The sequence below is a fragment of the Hydra viridissima genome, unplaced genomic scaffold (genome assembly GCF_058129835.1).
Source record: "Hydra viridissima isolate aposymbiotic clone 2 unplaced genomic scaffold, HvirCarnegie_v1 scaffold_11, whole genome shotgun sequence".
NCBI classification, from domain to species: Eukaryota; Metazoa; Cnidaria; class Hydrozoa; order Anthoathecata; family Hydridae; genus Hydra; species Hydra viridissima.
Genome location: NW_028324310.1, coordinates 9595310 through 9619662, shown reverse-complemented (window position 1 = coordinate 9619662; position 24353 = coordinate 9595310). Strand labels below are relative to the sequence as shown.

Genomic DNA, 24353 nt, shown 5'->3' with positions numbered 1-24353 from the left:
CTAATTTTGAAAACGACGATAATGAAGTTGAAGATAGCGTTGACGAAGCTATTGATGTCGAAGCCCCGCCACGCCCATCTGATATTCAATTAGAAATTGCTTTTAAAACAATTCAAAATGCTTCGCTATACAGCTCAAAATACGGAAATGAAATACAATCCCTAGCACTAAAACTTGAGGATTTAATGAAGATGGAAAAGATGGATAATTTAAAGCAATATCAGATAACAGATTTTTTCCAAAAGTTGTAGTTTTTGTTGTTAATGATTTTTGTCAGAAAAATAACTTGTTTTAATGAAAGTCGGGCAATTTTATTTATTTTTAACCCTTTTCTTGATATCTCGAACTCTCGATATCTCGAACTTTTTTTCCGGTCCCCTTACTGTTCGAGATATCGAGTCGACTGTATATGTAAAATCTCGAGAATTGAAAAGCTGAACGTTTGGAGAAACAATGTATTTTTTAACTAGTATAAATCCAAGAGTGTCTATGCTGCTCCAGCAACAGAATATATAATAAAATAGAGGTCTGTGGAGAACACGCAACAATAAATTGATCATTAACAATAATAACAATAATTAAGTTGCAAATGCTACATTTTACAACACCCACATACAATAATTAAATATTAAATATCACTTTCAACATGCTTCTTAATAATTTATATTTTATTGTCACTTTTAACAATATATATATATATATATATATATATATATATATATGTATATATATATATATATATATATATATATATATATATATATATATATATATATATATATATATATATATATATATATATATATATATATATATATATATATATATATATATATAAAGAAGGAGAGAGAGAGAGTTAATAAATTGGTGTTATTAGCTATACAAATTTTAAAATTGTGGTAATAATAATAATTTACGTTATTATAACACAAGCTACTTTAACAAGGAGACGATCTAAGCGATCATCCATTACAGACTTGTGCTTCAATAATAATATTTTTTTTTAAAAGGGTGATTTTCAAAAGCATCCAGTATTGACACAACCTAATAGAAGAAATTAATATATGAGTTTTTTAGTTCATGAACTAGTCAAAAAGTATAAAGTTGTATATTACAACTATAATATCCAGAATCTTTTAGCAACATGTTAAGTTTTTATTCAAAAACTCATATGAATTATTTATACAACTTGAAAATTAAAAAAAGTGTAAAAAGTGTGTATAAGTTAAGTATACATAATAATATATTCTGCTAAAATGAAATATAAAAGAAGTTAAACTTCAAAAAAATAATGAAAAATTAAGTACCATCTTTTTTAAACCACTTGATTTGGTACATGCAACAGGAGTTACCACAGATGTTTCTATAGTATAGCATAATGTAAATCATATACAAAACTGTTACTATATTCAAGTCGCATCAATAAAAAATGACGAAAAAATGGAATAATTTTTATTAAAAATAAATCGGATTAAGATACCAATGAGGCACCCACTTTGCGATTGAACAGGATTAGATTTTGAACTTGCTAAAGCTGCTTCTAATCTTCGTCTCTTTAGAGGAGGTAGCACATTAGGCAGATTTGTTTCAACGTTCAAGAACTGCAAATCTTCTATTGAACTAGCACCTAACTCCACCAGAAGAGGTAAGAGACGATTAATATCTTCCACTGGAAAAGTTTTACTAAAGAAGTTATTAATTTCCTCCATTATTAAGAAAAATCTTTGTTAAAAGAAAGAAAAAAAAAAATTTTTATCCCTGTTTGAACAAATATTGCTTGTTTAGAATGACATTATCAACTAAAAAAATAAATACATAGTTTTTAAAAAATAAATTTAAAAAATTTGTAGATATTTTATACGAATTTGCGGTAATAACATACAAATCTTAGGAACGACTTTGTCTCTTTTACACTTTTCGTTATCCAATAGCTTTGCACGACAGATAAATATTTTTGGTTTGGTTTTATTCCATCCCTGGTTACGATGTGCCCAAAGAAGGTGGCTAATTCTTGCGCAAATTTGCATTGCTAGTCTTTAGTTTTATCAATATGATGTTCTTCAAATCCAGAGGAAAATACGATTATGTCATCAATTTATATCAAACAGAATTTCCATAACTTTTCTTGTAAAACATGTTCTATTAGTCGCTGAAAGGTGCTAGGCGCGTTACAAAGTCCAATTGGCATAATTTTGCACTCAAATAACTCTCGGTGTGTTATAAAAGCTGTTTTCTCCTAATAAATTTCTTCTATTTCAATTTGCCCAAATCCGCTTATTAAATCTATGCTTGTAGAATATCGCGCACCGTTGAGACTATCCTGTACGTCATCAGTTCTAAGAAGAAGATTTGAATCCTTTTTGGTTACTGCTTTAACGTCCCTGAAATCAATTCAAAGTCTCATTTCTCCTTTGGTTTTGGAACTGAGATAACTGCCCAAGGACTCACAGATATTCTTATAAAGTTTGTCTTCAACATCTTATCCATTTCTTCGTCAATTTGTTTTCGATGCTTTAGAGACACTCGGTAGGGTCTATTCCTAATCGCTGCACTATCTCTATATCACGGTCGCTTAGTAGTGCTATGTTATTATACGCGTGCGCAATTTTTACGAAAAAAAATCAACACTTTCAAAATGGCTACGGTCCTTGGCAACGAACGTAATTTCTCACTAGAAACCAAGTAATTGCATATTTGCTAACTTAAATAAAATCTTTTGTTGCTATTTTAATTCAAATTAGTTTAACGATAACCCAGTTGTGTACTAAAACACTTAAAACAAGAGAAGGAACATCTAATCGTTCGTTAACATTTGTTGTTGAGAAAGGTGACTGGTTAACTACACGTGATTTGTTTACACTTTTTGGACCCTGCGTTCTAGATTTCTAATCGTGGAAATGTAATCAAATTTTTTGAAAAAGTTTGAAGAGACCTTCTTCCATTTATTTCTTTTGGCTGTTCTTAGCATTCAATTTTTTTAATGGACAAAAAAGACGCTTTTCTGGATTACCTTTTTCACAATTAAAACTACATTTTATTTAGTTATGTTTTTTAATAAAAAAGGAGCTATATATTTTTTAGCAATGTAAATGCTGTTGCCAAAAGTATTTTTAACTATTAAAATTTTCGTTTTTTTTTTCTTTCTTTTACATGATTCAGGAATTAACATCCTATTTTTAGGATTAGTTTTCTGATGGCGACATTTTAGGATGCTTTTTAACCGCTTTGTTGGGCAAGGGATAGATTGATAAACGCGCTTTAAATTGTTAAACTCAAGATGAATTAATTCTCCACCTTGTTCGCCATAGAATCCAAAGCCAGCACCCCATTTTTTCAAAAATGGAATAGCGTGATCTTCTATCATGTGTAACTTTGGAGGCACTGAAGCCTCAGGCCAAGTTGAGCGGTAAAAATTCATCAACTCATCAATATTTTTTTCTAAAGAAAAAATGGTAGCAACAAATTATCGTGTACATATAATTCCATCTTTATAAGTTAAATCATAATAATTATTTTGCTAGGTATTGTTGTAGTTTCAGTATACTCTTCAACCTCAATAACCATAACGCAATAAAATTTCCAATTGCTTTGAGAAACTCATTAAAAGCAGAAAGAAAAAGAAAAAAATCAAATAAAACATACCAAATTCATTTAATATTTCTGCTGTCATGGTATTTTTTGAGGAGAATATTTCTGCAGAAAATTTATGAAAGAGTAATTTATATTTTCTACTGATTTCAATTGCTTTTTCGTGAATGCTTGTTCCAGAAAATCCTTCATCAAAAACAAGCTTTGGAATAGAATTACACAACATTAGTATAGAGTTTTTCTAAAAAAAAAATTCTCTTTAAAAGATATTATGTAAGTATGGGTATTAAGGCCCACCTTTGTCGAATGCGCGGTAAAGAAATGCTGATTTTTTTTTGCTGCCAGTGATAAAACCAGATAACTCTAATATTTTAATGTCGAAAAAAAAGTTTCACAATTTATTTTTTCCCTAACTTTGGATTAGTGGGCCTTATTACCCGCCGGGCCTTAATACCCATACTTACTTTATTCCATGATTTTATATTATTAGTTATTATTTTTATTAATAATAATGTTTAGGTTTGGAATAAATTCATTTTAGAAAGAAAGGGAACCTGAAGCATTTTATGCACATGATTCATGATAAAACTTTTTCCATGGTATGCTTGTCGCTGAACTTTCAGTTTTTGTAATGTTGTTTCAATCTGTTGTGTGCATGGTCCCTCACCTTTCTTCAGTGTAGATTGAAGCTCCAGAGTATTACATTGTTTTTTCTATAGAAGTATTATAATTGCTTTTAAATAAAAATTAGTGAAATAGCAGAAGTAATAGCTTCCATGAGGAAACATTGGTCTGCAATCATCCAGATATAACAAATAATGTACTTAAGGTGGTACTAGCCTATAAAATTTCAAAATTTCCCCTTTTTTTTTTATTATACAAGTTTAAAAAATATTATTTAATAACACTGAATTTTTTTTCATTGTACATAGTTTTTAACAAATATTACACTGAAAATCAAAGGATTGAGAGTTTAACCCTTTAACTAACAAAAGCGGCCGCAAATAAAAAATTATTTATACCATTAAGTTTACCGGTTAAATCTTCCGTAAAATTAGTGTAATTTTGTAGAAATTCTGTAAAATGTTTTGTTTACGAAAGGTAAACAAAACATATTTTGTTGTAAACCCTAATTCTTATTTATAAGTTTTAATATTTTAATAACGATTATTAATAACTGAAATTTTAATGCGAAAACTTTTTTAAATTAGGCAGTTCAGTTTACGTAGTTAAAAAATATACTGTATTTAAAATTTTCTTTTTTTAGCAAAATAACATGACTATTATTTTATGTAAAAAAAGCTTGACGTCGCAAATATAATAAAATAAGAAAAAACATTTAATATCTTTTATTAAAATAATATCATAAAGTTACATAGTTATATGGACTTAACTAGTTCAACTAAATAATAACAACTAACTTAAAATATTTTATTTCTTAAATTTTTTACAATTTAAAAACAGAACACAATTTTTACAGTTAATAGATACACATAATATAAGAACACTGCTTCAAGATGTTTGTTATTAGTATGAAAAGCTAGTTGTTTCCTAGTTAATCTCCATACTCTATTTCAGTATGCTATAAATTAAAACATGGTGATGCACAAAGGCCTGGTTTGCCTGGACATAAAGGGCAAATGGTCTTGACATCTCTTCGAACACCTTTTCTAGAACATACACGGCATCTTGCCTGTGGTTTTTTCCAAGTTGCAGTAGGAACTAAGGTGTCATGAAAATGTCTCTCTGTAAGTCTTGATGGAGCATCCCCGTTATCTCTTTCTTTTATAAAATCAACTGAATTGTTACCATCAAATACCAAAGATGCAGCAACATTATGTTGAAACTTTAAGAGTTTAGTGTTGGGATAGTTTTTCTTGTATAAGATGTAACTATTTAACAAGGCAATATGCAGCAAATGAAATGTTAATTTTTTATACCATTTCATACTTTTTTTGGCAATTGAATAAGGTTTTAACATTTGATCGTGTTTGTCAACTGAACCTATATTATAGTTGTACTCTACAATACATCTTGGTTTTGTTTTTACTAAGAAAGGAGGTCTTCCTCTACGTCCTTTTACTGGAGATACAGTTTCATCATGTTGACTGCTAAGGATATAAACATCTTTTTATCTTTGTACTTTAAACATAGAAGTGGGCCAAAGCGAAATGCAGCAGTTTCATTAGTCAGAACATTTGCATTTTTTACAACTAGTGGAATGCGATTTGATCGATTTGTTCCACATGCTGTTGTTCCATAGTGGTGCAGAAAGGGGAAAAGCCTACATGAAGAGTACCAATTATCCATCCAAATAGTATAACCTTTATTCAGAAGTGGCAACATCATGTATACAACAATTTTTTCAGTATTATTGAAGCTTTTACATTCTTCTGGTAGTTGAATATCAATAGCATCAGTTGGAGTTTGTTTTCCGGTATAAATTCTGAAACGGTACATGTATCCAGAGTCTTCACATAGGCAAAACAGTTTTATTCCAAATCTGGCTCTTTTAAGAGGAAGATATTGTTTGAAGAGTAGTCTACCTCTCCATAGTAACAAAGACTCATCTACTGCAATACATTGATTTGGAGTATAAACACTTTGAAATTTTTCAAAAAGTTCCTCTATAACTGGTCGTAACTTGTATAATCTATCTCGATTTGGATCAATAGGGTTAGGTAAATTTCGGTTATCATTTATATGAAAAAACTTCAATAGTAAATTAAAACGATTACGAGACAACTGCATTAAACACAGGTGTTTGAAATATTTTATCAGTTGACCAATAAAAATGTGTAGCAGGTTTATGAATTAAACCCATAGTCAAGATCAAACCTAGAAACTTTTTCATTTCAGACAGAGTTGTTGGGTTCCAAAAACGAACATAGGAATGCTTTGGTATATTTCTGCGCGTTTCAATAAATTGTTGAGCAAAAAGATTAGTTTGAACAACCAAATGATGTAATAAATCATCAGTAACAAATAATTGGTAATATGTTATTGGTCTAGAGTCAGAAATCTCAACATTAAAACCAGGTTGACCTAGGAACTGATGTAGTGTTGGTAATTCACCATTTGCAGGCTTCCATGTACTGTTTAAAAAGTTGGGACAAGTCCAAAGGTTGCTGACTTGATTTTCATTTACTATATGATAATCTAAAGGACTTTCAACTTCCATTTCTTTGATATTCTCGTTGTCTACATCTACAATAGCACGATCTTCATCAAAATTGTTAACATTTATTTCAATGTCTTCAACATTAGTACAATCTTCATTAAAATTGCTAATATTTGATTCAATCTCATCGTGAGAACCATCACTAATATCTTCTCCACTGTCTTCGTCATCATCGTCACAATCCAAACTACTAAAGTAATTTATTACCTCTTGCAAAGAATAAACTTTTTTATTGAATGACATTTTTGAAAACGTAAGTAATATAAATCCAATATCATAAGAAAGTCTATGTAAAGCTGCCGGAATATTCCTGCATGGTATTATTTTTATTTTCAAGCGCCGGAAATAGTTGGCACAATTTATTTAGCGGTAGTTAAAGGGTTAACATTATCATGTCATCAATGCCAAATTTTTTATAAATCCTTACCATTTCCTTTTTACTTTTCTTCAGCAAATAGAGTTTAGGGAAGTAAATTGACTTTATATTTTCCACATTTTCAGTATTATTTAATGTAGCCATTGTCATAACATCATTCACCAGCTGCATTTGTTCATCAAGATTAAAAATAGAATTTTGAAGGTCTGACAGTTGTTTTTGCTTTGACATAAATTCATGATATTTTTCAGAACAGATGCTGCTAACTTTTTTTAATACTCCTTCTGCTGCTATTAGAATATCCAATTCATGGGCTTCTTCTTCAAACATATTGAAATATTTAACCCTATATTGCATGATTTATCCGAGATATGATTTAAAAAATTAAAAAACCTAAAAAAACGTTCATTTAGGTCAAAGAAAACTAAGAGTTATCAAAAAAAGGTTTGTACCTCATGAATTAGGTTTTTTGGGCATTGTTGCTTTAAGGCAACAATATGCAGTGATGATAATAATTTAAAACAATTACACTGTCAAAGAGTAATGTATCAAAAGAAGTTATTATCATTAACTAGCCACAAACTTATTCAAGAATTCAAAAATACAATAAATTACATAATAATTGTGTTTAAAAATTTAATTTGCTCAACCTGGATCGAATCTGGTATAACTCTAGGATAGCAAATAAAAGTTAAAATAATAAAAACTCTTTTTTTTTTGCTTCTTTATTATATTCAACAATCAAGTTTAATCAAAATATAAGAAAACACTTCTCACAAAAAACCTTTGTTATTCCAGTTCAGCCTGGGTATTTACAACGACCCTTTTTATCTATGAAAGAAGAAAAATGACCAATATTATCTTTTCTAGTGGATGGCTCAGGTATGTTCGCAGCAGGACCTCTTCTCTTTTTTGCTCTATGAAGATGGTCAACAGAAATGGATGGTCGTCCTCGCCTATTTGAAACCTTATTAGACTGGACTAAGCAATTTGCAATTTTTAGTTTAAATATGCGTAGTTGAAGAATATTTTTCTTTAAAGCTTGTACCCTTTTCATGTCTCTACAATAGAGTCTCCATGCTTGCACTACAATCAAGTCAAGAAAATGCCGAAGAGTTTGTGATACCACTTTTTGGATCGAATATGGATTTTGTAAAGACTCAGCATGCCATCAAGGAGGTCTACTCCACCCATATATTTGTTGTACGTAGTAACAATAGATGGTCGTTTGACTTGAACAAATCTCTTGGATTTTCTATCCCAGCGATTAACAATGGTTATTTGATTCACCCCCTCATAGGTTGTTAGCAATGCAACACCCCTGTTATCGAACCATTTGATAACACGAAGTTCAACATTATCAACTGTAGTAACCCTGATGGCAGTTGAACCTCTGCCTTCTTTTTTTAATTCACCAACAGTGGGCAGGTTGACATTTGGGAGTCTGTTTGTACGCACTGTTCCTGTGCATGCTATGCCTTGATTGTAAAGTGTTTTCACCAGTTCCAATCCAGTGTACCAATTGTCAAAGAATAGCTTGTGCCATTTATGCCTTGGTACATTTACTAACAAGTGCATCACAATATTTCCAGATGCTTTCAAATCAGGCTGTCCTTTACAAACATCAATTGAACCTGAATGTATCTCAAAATTATGAACAAGTCCATCAACACCAGCCAAGATATAAAACTTAAAGCCCCACTTTTTAGGTTTTTGAGGATTGTATTGTTTCAAAGAAGATCTTCCTTTGAAAGGAACAATTTGTTCATCAATACACATAATTTCTTCGTGTTTCAGGCTAATAAAAGATTCCTTCAGCATGTTGATGATCGGACGTACCTTGTAAAGCTTGTCAGTACAGTTTTCTAGACGCTGAATGTCATCATTTCAATTAAGAAACGATTTTATTTTTTCAAATCGGTTTGAATTCATCACTGAGGCAACTTTTTCAAAATACAACTCATTGCTCCAGTACATACGTGTTGATGGGAGCTTTGTAATACTCATTAAATACAAAATGCCAATAAATTGCTCTAGTTCATTTTGTCCAAATGTAAATTCTTCTCTATATTTTTTTGTAAGGCATATTTATTAGACTCATCAACAATATTTTGAAGAAGTTCATCAGTTAGAAATCTTCTTACATATGACATCGGATCATCTGAGATTATATTACCATCATCTTCTTCATTGTTACTGTTTTGAAACGGAAGATTTGTTTGCTCAGCATCATCAGCTTTTTTTATCTTCCAAATAAGATTTCGTTTTTTTTTCTGCTGTTGGCGTACTGGTGGTGGTGGTTGCAGTAGCGGATGTGTTTTATCTAATGGTAACTGTGGTGCTTGTTGTTGTTCATTACAATCAGAAACATCACTATCCGATTCTGAATTAGCATATTCTGATTCTGACTCTGATATAATGAAGTCTTCATCAGATTCACACGATAGATCACTGACATCAGACAACTGAGGTTGGTCTACATGGAAAACAGTTTCTCTAAATGGAATTTTTAACTTCTTTGAAGATCCATAGAAATTTTTAGGATTCATCTGCAACAATAAATAAGCAATCTAAAGATATTCTTATCTTTCCATAAAGGAGATTGCATTGAATAATAAATTTATTTTAACAGTGCTTCAAAGGTTAAGAAGCGAAACAAATAATATTAAAACGTATATATATATATATATATATATATATATATATATATATATATATATATATATATATATATATATATATATATATATATATATTCAATTCATATTGTTGCTTTAAAGACACAAACACAAAAGTAATTATTTCTGACTTATAATTCAACCAATTATTTCAAAACAACTTAATGTAATGATGTATATATCAAACCATACGATTCAGAATTTTTAACTTGAGCTTATATTCTTTTTTGATTGTAAAAATTCAAGTTTTAAAAGGGAAATAAAAAATTCGCAACTTCTTCCTTTACCACAATCAAAACACTGGCATACTTGATGAAATCATTAAAAATAGCTGACTTATCACATTACAAAACCCTAAAAAACATCTTTTGAAATAACTATAGCAAATCAACAATTGTTGCTCTCCATTTACAGTATGCAATATATACACTACCGGCAATTAATTTGAGACCAGTGATGAGAAAACAGTAATTCTAGTAAAAATCAATTAAATCTATCAGTTATATTTTCGTTTATGTTTTTTTCTATCTCAGTGAATGAAGAAACTACAAATTAGTTCATGAAATATACTTTATTTAGTTTTCTTCACAAATATTTCTAAACAAATAGAAAACTTAACAAACATGAAAAAGTTAAATTATAAGGTCTTTATTATTTCGCACAAGTTTCAAACTTTGCGTTCATCAAAATAACCACCACGTTTGTTCATTACTGCTTCACATATTCTTGGCATACGAAAGATTAATTTGTTTAAAGTTTCCATGGTTACAGCTTTCCAATCCTTTTGCAGTAACTCCCATAAATGTTCCTCAGATTTTAATTGGAATTTCTTCACATACCGGTCAATTTCATCCCAAAGAAGTTTAATGGGATTGAGGTCTGGTGGTTGCGCCGGCCAGTCCATAAAAGTAAGGGTTTTTTCTTGTACTAGTTGATTCAGATAATTTGTACAAAATTTAGATTTGTGCTTTGAGTCATTATCTTGCATAAAAACAGGCTGGCGTCGAACTACCATTCGATGAGCAGATGGAACGGCATGATTCTCCAAAATTTCTCTGTATTGCTCCTTTTTCATAATTCCACGAACTCTGATTAAATCTCCTATTTTGTGACCTACAAAACAACCCCATACCATTATTGAACCTCCTCCATGGTTAACAGTAGGCACAATGCACTGCGGAATGTAACGTTCATTCTGGTGCCGACGTACAAATATTCTTCTCTTGTTGCTTAATAATTCAAACTTGGATTCATCGCTCCATACTACTGCTTTCCATTGACTTATTATCCAGTTGGCATGTTTGCGAGCCCATTGTAGTCGTTTTACCTTATTTGCTTTCCTTAGCAACGGTTTTTTGGCAGCTACACGCCCTCAAAGTCCTGCTTTCATCAATCGGTTTCTTATTGTCCCGACACAAACAAGTTTTTCAGCAGTTTCATGGCATTCTCTCATTATTTGTGGAGCTGTTAATTTTCTGTTTGACATAGATAATCTCGTAATACGACGATTACCATGTTCATCTATCTTTCTAGGCTGTCCAGGTCGTGGTAAGTCACAATATTGACCAATTTCCTTCAAACGCTTGATTTTATTGTGAACTCCTGTCGTTGATATTTTTATTCTTTTTGTAATTTTTCTTTCTGAAACACATTCTTCATCAAGTAAAACAATGCGAATTCTCTGTTCAAAGCTTAATTCTCGAACTGGAGCCATTTTAGTACAACAAAATAGAAACTAAAAAAAAAATAAATAGCTCAAACAATACAATATTTGTATATTCATTTGCAAGTCATAATATACTATATTAGATCTACATAAAGTATCTACAAGAAGCTACCAATGAGAAAAACTATATTTTCAATATCAATTACAAGTCATTAATCAAAATTAAGTAACAGTTAAAAATAATACTTGTATTGTCTTTTATGCTGGAAGAACTCAGCACATACACTTTTGTATACTTTTGTACATAAGCAAATTTTTGGGTGCAAATATGCCCATATCCTATTCTATCCACATATTTATTGTGCTCTCTATAATCAGATATATTTATTTTTGAAATGTAAATACCGTTTTTAACCACTGGTCTCAAATTAATTGCCGCTAGTGTATATATATATATATATATATATATATATATATATATATATATATATATATATATATATATATATATATATATATATATATATATATATATATATATATATATATATATATATATATATATATATATATATATATATATATATATATATATATATATATATATATATATATATATATATATATATATATATGGTTTGTTAATTTAAAGACACAATATGCAATATAGGGTTAAGATAAATCCCAATAGCAATGTGTAGTGTTGGTAAAGAAACCTAGGTATTAATGTATGCATATGAGTTATAATTAAAGAAAATTAAATTAACATTTTTGATAATCGGTTTGAAGACTTTCAAGTGTGCGACATTCTATTTCTGTTCTTTCTTCTTTACTAAGTTTCATTTCATTTGTTGTTGCACAACAGAACAGACAGCAGTGTCTCCCTAAGAAAAAAATACTACAAGTTGTTAAAATTAAATTCATCTTTTAAAGTCGAATTTCTTTTATAACTCACCTGAAGCTCCTGAGATACCATAAAGTGCACAAAGAAATTCATAATCATCAAAGATGAACACTGTAATGTTGTTATCCCTAGATAAAAGCTTCATATATCTGTTTTTTGAAATCAGTAAGGCCAGTGGCGGATTTACCATATGCGAGGCCACAGGCAAGTTTTCTATTATATTAGTTCAGTTTTTAATTCTTGTGTTCTATTGTGTTTTGGATATTTATTAGAACGTAACGAAGCAAAAAACGCACATTGGTTTTAAATGTACATTAAGTTTTTTTTTTATTTTGGATGAAGATGCACTAATAAGACTACTCAAAATGCGATGCCATTTATTTTTTTCGCAGGTTTTAGGAGGATCGATTACATTGACTTAAAACTTAACCTTTCTGACTTTTAAAGACGCAAACTCATCAATTAAAACAGAACAGTCCAAGGACCGACTTATTTTATTTTCAATGGAAATTAAAGCTAATGGAGATAAGCGGTCTTGACCCATAGTGGAACGTAAATAGTTTTATATGAGTTTTAATTTGGAAAATGACCTCTTTGCGCTTGCCACTGAAATAGGGGAAGTTAGTAAAATTCGTAGGGCAATAAATAAATTTGGAAAAATTTCGATTAAAGAATTTGCCGTAATATACTTCAAAATTTCCAGTGCATCTTTCGATTCCGCCGAAGCTTCCATTCTGAAAAATGTATTTATTTACTTCGCATTTTTTCGGTACGGGTTAAAAAACCTAATATTTTGTTGTATGAATCAAGCATTTTGAATCTTTTATTTAAGCTTACTAATGCAACATCAATTATTGCATTAAAAAAATCTACTTTATATTTAGACTTTCCATTTAGAGGTGTATCAGTTCCTTCATATTCAAAAAAAGGTCGTTTTCGGCTAAGCCGCACATGAGGGAATACTGGCTCAGTACCTAATTTTATAGCTATTTCTTCAGATTTTTTAATAATCGCTTCAAATGATTCATCACTTCTGAATGATTCTAAAAAAATTTTCGTAGTTTCCACCAATTTTATCATAATAGAAATATCTGCCGAGGGATTCTGCATAACTTTACTTACTTTGTTAATTTCAAACAATAAATCATGCCAAATTGTAAGTGAAAGTATAAACTGATATGAGGATATCTCATTTGCAAGACCGTTAGCTTCAGAAACAGCAACTCCAATTGAACTTGAATCTGCAACTTTGTATAAAGCTTCTATAATTTGAACCAAATTATCTTTTACAACTTTTATACTATTTATACGGCTTTCCCAACGCGTATCTGATAATGATTTAACAGTCATTTTACAAACACTTTGCAGTATGTCCCATCGAACGGTTGGTGCAGCAAAAAATGTAAAAATTCGTTGAACAGTACCAAAAAAGTTAATTGCAATTGATACTGATTTCGCAGCATCACATACCATTAGATTAAATGTGTGGTTAGCACATTGAACGTAAAGAGCTCTGGGATTTTTTTCTTTGATTAAAGCTTGAACCCCTTTGTATTGCCCTCGTATGTTAGCACCATTATCATACGATTGCCCGCGACAATTCATTAGATTCAAATTATACTCAGCTAATAAATTTAAAAAAGTTTCAACTAAACCTGAACCAGTGCTTTCAGTTATGTGAAAAAAAACACACACAAATTCTTCAATTTGTACTTCTTCCTGAATAATTTTAACGCATCTCAAAAGAATTGAAAGCTGTTCCTTATGACTTACATCAGGAGTGCAATCCATGATAACAGAAAAATATTTTGATGACTGTACAGAAAATACGATAGTTTTCAGTATTCTTCTCGATATAAGTCCAATTATTTCATTCTGCACATCTTTTCCAAGATAAGTGTCAAAGCATTCTTTATTTTTTATTCGTTTGAGATGCTCTAACATAACTGGATCAAATTTTGCAATAAGTTCTGTTTGTACCAAGAAGTTTCCATTATTAGGCTGATAAAGTTGCTCACGGTGTCCACGAAAAGGTAATGATCTTTCCGCTAACATTAGCACTATAGCAAAAAGACGTTCAAGTACCAAGCGCCAATGTTTCTTCTCATTTTCTATCATTCTCTGCAAATTTTGATCAATTGTTGCATTTGATTTTAAATTAACTGACATATTCATCCATTTTTGCATACAGCTAATGTGATCCTGAGATTTATCATGTTGTTTTAGGCAAGAACCTATATTTTTCCAATCTGAATAACCTTCAGTCGACGATGAACATATTTTTCGGGTAGGAAAAAGTTTGAAACAAAAGCAAAATACCGAATTATTTTGTATAGAATACACTAGCCAGCTTCTAGAAACTTCTTCACCATTAGCAAGAACTCTCGTGTAGAAACTAGTATTAAATCTGCGACCCGATTTATCGGCTTTAAAATTTATTTGTTTAACCTGAGTCAGTCCTTTTTTAACAATATCGACTCTTTCTCGTTCATTAAACGAAATAGGCCATAACGCCGGGTCGTCGGAAACAATAGCCACATCAGTTATGTCTTGTTGTGCTTCATGCAATTGAGGATTCGAAGCTAAAACAAAATCATTAGAAGCTAACGAAGACTCTTGAGACAAATTCATTTCAAAATCTTTTTCATGGGTGTCCGGTAATAGGACAGCAGAAACTTCAGAATTTGAAACATCAAAAGATAAAGACGCTAAAGATGTTTCAGACTGGTCTGATAAAATATCTACCAACTTTTCTGAAACATCTTGCAAAGTACTAGCACCTGCATCAAAAGTTGTGTTAGTACCTGATGATATATTAAAAAAACTTGTCACTGGTTTAAATTTCTTTAACATATCTGTATGTTTTTTCTTATTTCTTTTTTTTTCGGCACCCGAAGCCCATTTTCTTCCAGTGTCTCGATCACGATGAGGATTCATAATTAAATAACGATGAATATAAATTTAAACTTTTTCTAAAGTTTGATATTTATTTATAAATATATAATATAATTTATATAATATTAATATAAAAGCGAATAATCAGAAGAATAGCCAAGGAAAGAGCAGAAGTCGTCAATATAAAATGTATAATCAGAAGAATAACCAGGAGAAAAGCAAAAGTCGTCAATATTAAAATCGCATAAATTACTAAGAACACCAAAAAAGAACGTCTGAACTATAAGAATTATAATTTAGAAGTGAAATGGAAAACAAATAATCTCTATTTTTACATCATTCATTACTTACATTATACCAAAAAGTTGTAACTCGCACACAATCATAACACAACATTTTTTATACCAACAACAATCATACTATAGCTATAGCAATATAACAAACTATAACAAACGAGAAACTAAAAACAAAATTGTTGTCAGGAAAAATAAAAAGATCGTTAATGAAGACATTAAAGTGCTCACAAAAACAAAAATGGCATAGCGACGTCAAACAAATATAATACTACAGAAACCACAAATCTTTTCAATATAAAACCAAAAACGTACCAGGATTTTGTATATTAAAATGTACATAAAGAACTCAACTCATAAAATGCATAAAGACTCAAAGTCAGAAGGAAGGAACAAGCGTCCTCATGAAAACATTAATGTAAAATAATAAAAATAGTATGTAAATGTGATAAATTAGTAAAAGAAAAATCAGTCTTTGTTGTAAGTTCTGTAACGTCGAGTCTAATCAAAAGCCAGCGTAAGGAGTGAATATAAAAGCCACAACAATAATAAGGGAAGTGACAGTCGTAAATCAAAGAACCCAAGATGGCTTTAACAGCAATGCAAGGAGAGTCTCCAACTTTAGACTTCACCAACTCACCAAGGATATTCACCAAGGATATAAGGCTGATAAAAATTTTTTTATATTACTTGTACTAAGAAAAAAAAAATGCGAGGCCACCTGAGCGCGAGGCCACCGGCAAATGCCTGCTTTGCCTGTGCTTAAAACCGCCGCTGAGTAAGGCTACATATATATATATTATTTCCATAGAGACATATATATGTACATATATTACTTGCTTCTCTTACTTATACTTCATTCTTTATAGATCTTCTATTTGTTCTTGAAATCTTGTCATGGCTACTTTGATGTTGACTCTGTAGTCCTTTGCCTCAAAAATGTTGAAAACAATAGTATTTTCTTTACTATTTGGATTTAAAGTATTTATAATCTGGTAACTTATCTTAAAACATCCTCCACCATAATCTCTTCCAATTTTAACTTGAATATCTTTTTCAGGAATGAACTTATGATGTACAAGACCATTACAATTATATATATATAAACAAAAATATAAGTAATTTGGCAACTTACAAATATATACAAATCATATAAATCGTATTTTAATGCTGTAAGCTTCACTTGCAGTGTTAAAAATTGCTTTAATGTAAGAGATGTGTCATTTGCAAATTGATATGTTACGTTTGCTTAACTAATATTTTTTCTAAAGATTTTAATTTTTGATTAGGTAATTTAAGACCTTTCTAGTTGATCAAGATGTCTGAGAATATGGGTTGAAAGATCTTTTATATAACCCCAAGGTGCTAAATTTATTTCAAACTTTCCATTTACTTCTTTGTAAAAGGTGAAAGGAGCATGTTCAACCACAATGTCATCTCCAGACCAGGTTTCAGCAACTACTCTCTGAGAAGCATATGATGCTGTGCCTATGTCAAATGTTTTAAGCCACCTGTTAAGAAAATAAGTTTTTTCAGCTTATGTTGATATCAATAACTAACTGATTACAAATCATTATCCAATTGAAATTACCTGGACATTGTTTTAAGTTTTTCAATTGGAATACCCATATCTGTTTTCATAGCTACCATTTCACTTGCACTTAATTCAATATGTTTAACTGTTGAATTTGCTAGTATCGATTGCCAGAAAATAAAAGTCACAGATGTTGTTTTTTTCCTTTTGCTAACATTAACTGTGCATTTATGGCATATTCTTTTGGGATGAACATTCTCTATATCTGTTAATTTGACAAAAAAAACTTCTATTTTGATTTTCAGGTTAATACTTAAAGGGTTTTGCTTTTTTCCTAGCTATTTGCCACAAACTCTGCACATGAATTTCAAGTTTGTGTTGTGTAGTTCCATCTAAAGACAAAAAAAATAGTATTAGAAAATGCAAATTTATAAACAACGCTAGCAGCTTGAGTTGAGTTTTAGCACTTATACAAAGTTTAGAACCAGCCAAAAACTATGCAATATTGTCATCACTTGTAAGCAATCAACGTAAAGTAAAAAAATTGAATGCTCAGTAAAACTTGCTTTTTTGTTTTTTATATAGACTGAAATTCTGTATTAAAAAAAAAATCTAGAAATTCTACGTTCAAATTTTATTTTATCCTGATTTTAAAATTCTCAATTTTACCTTTATCGACAAGCTGCTTTTTCAGTTTTTTTATATTCGCGCGCAATCAAGTTCCAAGGTTTTTTAAGGCTGATGTAAACATTGCTTATAATAGCAACTATCCCTACTTACATGTTTTTTAGAAGATTCCTATTTGTAAAATTATTTGAGAAAATGTTAGGATTGCAGCTATTGATAAATCATAAATTTTTTTCATGTTTACATCGCTTTCGATTTCTATTTTTGGAGCATGCGCATAATAACATAGCGCTGTTACGCTTTATGTAAACGACCGCGATATTCGATAAAGTGTCTTACGAGATGTGTTCTTCCTAGCTGGTCCGGAGATTTAGCAAATATACCTTGGTGTTTTCATAGCAATTCAGTAATGTTTACAGTTTGTTTATCTTTTAGTTTAGAGATCCGTAACAGTAACTCTTTTATTTTCTTAGTTCTTTTGGTGGAGCGTTGATTATTATTGTTTAACTGAGTATTAATGTTTGATAGACCTAGTTCTAGTACTTTAATAAGAGGTATTCAGTATGTGTAACCTAAGAGCTTGTCTTTCGGTAATTCTTGTGGTTTCATAGATAGGTTCATACCCTTGTTCTCTTGATGCAGTGGGTTTTGCTTGGTAATGTGTTGTAACAAATATCGAAACTGATGTTGTAGAAAATTCATCTCATGGGTGATCTGTTTATTACTTTCACGTAAATTTTTAATTTCCTGTTGCACACGTTATTCCCTTCTTTAGTCGGAGTGTTGAAATGTGGCTGATCTATCCTATACTGTAAAAAGAAAGGGTTTTTTAAATAGCTTTAAAAGGTTTTTTACTTTGTCCCGAGGGTGGAACCCTTTAAGGGTTTTCTAGAAAATCCTTTCTTTAAAAATCTTTAATCCGAAACTGGAAAACCTTTTTTTAACTTGAACTTTCGTTTTTAACTTGAATTATAACTTATTCAATAATTTTTCATATTAGGCAATGAGGATTTCAAGCACGTATAAAGTTGGTTCAGTAATATTCTACTTAGGATAGATTGAATATACACTTTAGTTGAAACATTTAATTTATGCATAATATTGCATATATGCAAATGTTAAGATTCTATAACTCCACTGTAGTTTTGCATGCAATATGAAAAGTCAATAAAAAAAATTCTGTAATAATGCCTAAAATCTTATAAGATCAAAGTAATATACAGTAGAGTTTACATTAAATAAAAAAATTATTACATGCTCCTAAGTTAAAAGCATTTTTCTATTTATATATATTTATTATTCCTACGTTTAGAAGTTTATTTACCGTTAAGACCTATTTTCAAAAATTAAATCAAGAAACTCCTAGTAGCACAAAATATAATAAAATTTAGAAATATTGCAAATATTCAAATATGAGTGTATTCGAATTTAGTGACAAAAAAACATAAATTAATTATAAAGATTAACAACAAAAATATACAAAAAACATAAGTCATAAATATTAGTGCAAAAGGCGGTTCCCCCATTTGCTGACAACATTTGGCACTTTTCCTTTACCACCAAGAAGCACTTTTTCTTAAAATTGACATATATTGGTCAATCCTTTTAGGAATTCAATGCTGAATATCCAAAATGCTGCAAAACATGCTTGAAAAGCCTCGGAAAAAGTGCAAACAGTTTTAGAAAACAAAACTTTCTGGTCGACTGATATATTCCACTTGTTGTCTTGTGGCAATATGACTGGACTAAGTGGTATTTCCTGTATAAATAAATAAATAAATACAATAATTCATTTAATAAAAAAAACAAACCTGAAACAACTGAAAATCCCTCTAATACAAAGCTCCTAAAACCATTCAATTTTAAAATTTCTTAATTGATAACATATCAATATAATAGAAATTATTCCAGACTCCTCACCTAAACGACATCATCAATTGTGTCGTTAGTATGAGAGTTTTTACATGTATTTAAAATATTCAATAACTTATTTCCTCAAACCAGTAAAATTTTTGCAATTCCTTAGATTCCTTAATATTTATTATTATTTCTCAGATCTTCTTTTTATTAAATATATATTAGTTTATACAGTTAAATATATAATAAATATGTTAGTTTTTATAGTTTGATATATTGTAAATTAGTTTTTATGGTTAAATATATAATAAACAAAATAATTCAGAATGGACTATAAACAAAGGACTATAAAAAAATATGATCAAGTGTAATTTTCTAAATAATGTAAAATGTATCAATAAACATCCTACCTGCTTTGGTAAAGGAAAAAACAATTCTTCATTCTCTTCAAATAATGAGGGTAACAGCAATGTAACAAACATCACCTTCCAATCTAAAAGTATTTATATCTTTAATTGTAAATAGCATCTTGACGTTTTTTTATGCTTATGTGATTATACCTTGTACCACATTAGCCAACTAATAAAATAAAGTTATAGTTACAACTGTACATTAGGGTGGGGCGTAAAACACCAAAGTCAATAAAAATAATACCATAATGATTTTTCTGGTTCCTTTTGATATGTGTATTAAAAAAATGTAATTTTTTTTTTATGGGTACCCCTATGGTCGGTCCCAACAGTCCAAAATTTAGAAAAATTATAAATTTTTTAAATATTAAGGCGGGCAGGGTCACTTACAAATATTTTAAAGATATCATAAGGGTTATTTTTGTCGCCTGATATATCTATTTTTAGATTATGTTTTGTTTTAATACAAAAGATGATGGAAATGGTCAGTCCTACCCATTTAAATACATCATGTTTATATTTGGGAGGTAGGGGGAGCGTATGTTTTTTTATTCCTATGTATTTTAAATAAAAAATATTTTTAAATTTGCATTTATTTTTTAAAAAAAACTTTAAAGCTTTCAACCAAGATTTTTTTTCTGTTGTCTGAAATTTTAGTCGATGATCTGCAACAACTAATAAATTAGCTTGGCTTTCTTCTTCGTTTCTGAAAGTTTCAATGAAGTCTTGACCAAGTTTAATAGCACGTTCTGCACTATCATTTACAACTAGAAGACCAGTGACATAATTTTTAAATTTAATATAACCCGAAAATTTTTCCCAGTTTTATGAACTGATTTTGAGCCATTCTGTCTCATGTAATGTCATTTTTAATAAATCAAATAAAAACCAGCTTTCAGGACCAATATTAAATCTTCAATATTTTTTGTAATTTTTTTTTCATTATTAGTAAAAATTTCGGAATTTAGTTTCCCCAACATACAACTGGTGGGCTTCACTGTTTGAGCTAATTTAAGAGATAATTTTTGAGGCTAATCTACAGGTAAACATTTATCAGCAAGACACATAACCACAAATCTTTCATTTAAATACCAATTGTGCTTTTTAATTGATTTCAGTACGGCTTCTGCTGGTTTAAAACTGATTTCAGAATATTGTATTATTTCATTAATAGCTTTTAGATCTAAAGAAGGTGCTATGGCAGGGAGCTTTAACAAACCATGGAACATAAAATAGTGCTGTAAATAAAGCAATTTCATATATCAGCTTTCCCTCTTGCAATGGTGTTATGTTAGGACATAAGTTACTGAATTGTGGCTGAAGAAGATCATATGTTAAATAATAAACTCCCTCTGCCATTAACCTAGCATGATGCGAAGCCATTGGAAATCTAAATTGAAATTTTGTTACTCTGCCACCTAACCAAAGAACTGCTAATTATATAAAACACTGGTAGTCATTTCTTGGAAATATATCATTACCTAGTCAATTTTGAAGGAATGTTAATGATTCAGATACCTAAATTTCAAAAAACTTTATTATTAAAACTTATAATTAAATACATTAATCTAAATAGGACAATAAAACCAACCTGCTTTTCCAAAAAAGATACAATTTTTTTTTCTGAATCAAATCTCTTTAGGTTATCATAATTTATCTTCTTTTCAAGAATCGATTTCCAATTACCCTTCAGCCTATTAGATAACTCAGTCTTTGGTTTACTTGTATTACCACCAATAAGAACATTTGAAAAGTACTACAATATATTTATTTCAAATCATTTAAATAAATTTTATTAATAAAGTATTTAATTCATCAAGAAATATTCATAATTACAGGGTGACCGGAAAGTTCTGTCAGTAATCAATGTCTTTATCGCACGTGGCACCAAAATTAATGCAGTATCTCATCAAGAGAGTGTCCTGAAGGCAATTTTGCAACCAGAAGCCAGTTTTTTATATCCCAATGGAGACTGGTGTTTTCAATAGGATTCAGCACCAGCTCATACAGCTAAAACAACGCAAGAATGGCTCCAACAGCATCAAAACTTGGCCTCCATGAAACGAATGATGATCCGCGAATGGGAAAAATTTCCTATGGAAACAATTCGTTCCACCATACAATCATGGCGTCATCGATTATCATTGAAAGTGGACCGAAAAGGAGACCGATTTGAATAATTCTTGGTATACTTACACTACATATGTTACTTGATCTGTTACTTTAATTTCAGTAGTTTATGTATACTACATTAAAAATAAATTGATTGTGAAGTACTGACAGAACTTTCCGGTCACCCTGTAAATATAAAAATAAATATAAAAATATTTCGCGAAGTATAAGACAAACCTCTCAGCCAATATTTCCCTGTGGTACATCACTGCGAAAACAATAGGAAAATTTCTAATATCTGTACAGCTGTTCCATTTATCTGTGCTTTATCTGATGCAATATTTTTAGGTAATTGGCAAGGGCAATTTGACGAATTAATTAAATGAATTTTGTTTATAGAATCATTTATATTATTTATTGATAATGTATTACAAGAGTGTAACAAATGTTTGATAACACATGTTAAAGTTACTGGCATAATACCTTCAAATAAGTCATGCATTATATCTGGAGGGAAAGCTGTAAGTACACCAAAGTTATCCAACTCTAAAAAGTCACACTTTTTGTTAACACCATACACATTCTTGTTTGCTGCATTATCAGTTATAGCAGCTAAGTGATATTCATGAATTTCCAGTGTTCTGAGACAAAGATTGCTTTCACTAAAGTTATTTCTAATTTCTGATTTGTCCACCATACAGAAACGACAAATTTTTCCAGTATGGAAATACTGCTAAAATCCTCCTATAGCATGAGCTGAAAGCATATCAGCCGATATACCTGTAAGTTCGCCTTTTAAAATTTATGTTCAATTAATAATGCCAAATGAATAAATTTTTGCTTTGAACGAAGCTCAGATGGAATATTGCCTAACAAAAAATAAAATGCAGTCACTTTATGCTTCCCTCGCTTAGCTCCTATTGGATTGCAAAGCTCAACTTCATCTACATATAACTGAATCTGCAATGCATTTGGATTTTCAGAAAAAACATTGTAACCATGAAAAAGTTAACTATCACATAAAGATATCATAAAATCATTATTAGAAAGAGACTGATTGTAACTGTCACCCAAACAGTTGTAAACATCTTCATGGGAAACTAGTTTTGATAAAACTTCCAGAATTGGAATGTATTGAAAAACAGCAGTTGTATTATTTATTCTAAAATCTATTTGTCTAGGCATTGCAATCATATTTTTACTTTTTAATAATCCTATTAGTCTATTTTCAATTGAAGACATCTCGCCCATGAATTGCAGCAATCTCTCTGTGTCTGTTATATGTGCCCAATCATTGTCTAGTAGCAAAATACTATTTTTGAGTAAATATTGACATATAACATCTTTAAAACTACTTAGTGTAATCAAAAGTAGGTTTTGTATATCTTTTGCAATTTCCGCATGAACAGAAGCTGGAAGTATGTGAACTTCTTTGAGTCGCAAAAGAAGAAATGCAAAATGTTTTTCCAAAATATTTATTATATCCGTAACATTATTACATTTAAAGTCTTGGTCTAATTTTTCATTATTTTGATCATTTGATTCTTCGGTTGTTTCAGATGAATCTATGATGTTATCATTTTTAAAGTTTCTACTACCCTGTCACTTTCATTATCATTAGACCAACTTCTTAGTAAATTATTGTGTTTTCGTTGAACATTTTTTTTTAGACTATCAGCACTTTTGAAAGTTTGCTTGCATGCACTTGAAACACATCTTACGTAAAAAAGAGGCTGAATTTCATCAAACAAAATAAGATGTCGTTAATATTTTCCAAATGAAAAATAATTGTTGCCACATTCACAAAGATATTGGTGCATATTTAGCTATTGTATATTATAAGGAATCTGCAATTTAAACAGTACAGTTAAAATGTTTACTGTAAAATGCATAATAATAAAAAAGTTACTTTAAAATTCGGCTGCAGTTTGTTCATTTAATCCATTATCTATCAGCCATTTGGCTACTTCTGCAGGTGACCAGTTTTCAATATTTGTAGACATAATTCCTTAACTTTTTTATTATTATTTCTACTTTAAATTTTAACTATTAACTCTTTAAAATTTTAAAAGAATTACATTGACCTATAGGAACCTCATTGATAAATCGGTTAACTTAAAGAATGTACTCTTTTGCGTATTCTACTTTAAAAATTTTAACTAAATACAATTTTAAATATAATGCAATAAAATAAATACTATTTATTTTATTTAAAATATCATATTGCTAAGC

General features: G+C 29.9%; 1 protein-coding gene and 2 pseudogenes across 6 annotated transcripts in view; 1 reads left to right on the top strand and 2 right to left on the bottom strand.

The window, feature by feature from the left end:
- LOC145191419 (phosphatidylinositol 3,4,5-trisphosphate 5-phosphatase 2A-like) overlaps nt 1-24353 on the top strand; it is a 401680-nt gene that overhangs the window by 256730 nt on the left and 120597 nt on the right. The gene's annotated exons all lie outside the window — the stretch shown is intronic.
- LOC149882067 (uncharacterized) lies at nt 914-3208 on the bottom strand (annotated as a pseudogene). Its single transcript, XR_016444760.1, has 3 exons — nt 1481-3208; nt 1308-1363; nt 914-1044 (listed from the first exon to the last, which is right to left on the bottom strand). The product of XR_016444760.1 is annotated as an uncharacterized LOC149882067 (transcript).
- LOC149882066 (uncharacterized) lies at nt 2733-22818 on the bottom strand (annotated as a pseudogene).